The following is a 556-nucleotide window of genomic DNA, read 5'->3' as shown; positions in this document are numbered from 1 at the left end:
TTACCCCCCCTCTCTTCCCTATATATACCCCTCCATTCTTCCTCATTTTCTCACAACACAACCCTCATTTCTCTTCTTGGCCGAAACACACCTCCCCCCTCCTCTCCATATTTTCTTCTTCTTCTTCATCTATTCTTTCTTCTCTTGCTCGAGGGCGAGCAAAATTCTAAGTTTGGTGTGGTAAAAGCATAAGCTTTTTGTTTTTCCATTACCATTGATGGCACCTAAGACCGGAGAATCCTCTAGAAAAGGGAAAGGAAAGACAAAAGCTTCCACCTCCGAATCATGGGAGATGGAAAGGTTCATCTCCAAAGCCCATCAAGACCACTTCTATGATGTTGTGGCCAAGAAGAAGGTGATCCCCGAGGTCCCTTTCAAACTCAAGAAAAATAAGTATCTGGAGATCCGACATGAAATCCAAAGAAGAGGTTGGGAAGTTCTAACAAACCCCATCTAACAAGTTGGCATCCTAATAGTTCAAGAGTTCTATGCCAATGCATGGATCACTAGGAACCAAGATCAAAGTAAGAACCCGAATCCAAAGAATTATGTTACA

Source organism: Arachis hypogaea, chromosome 19, assembly GCF_003086295.3.
Source record: "Arachis hypogaea cultivar Tifrunner chromosome 19, arahy.Tifrunner.gnm2.J5K5, whole genome shotgun sequence".
In the NCBI taxonomy this organism is placed as follows: domain Eukaryota; kingdom Viridiplantae; phylum Streptophyta; class Magnoliopsida; order Fabales; family Fabaceae; genus Arachis; species Arachis hypogaea.
This window is presented reverse-complemented; position numbering follows the sequence as displayed.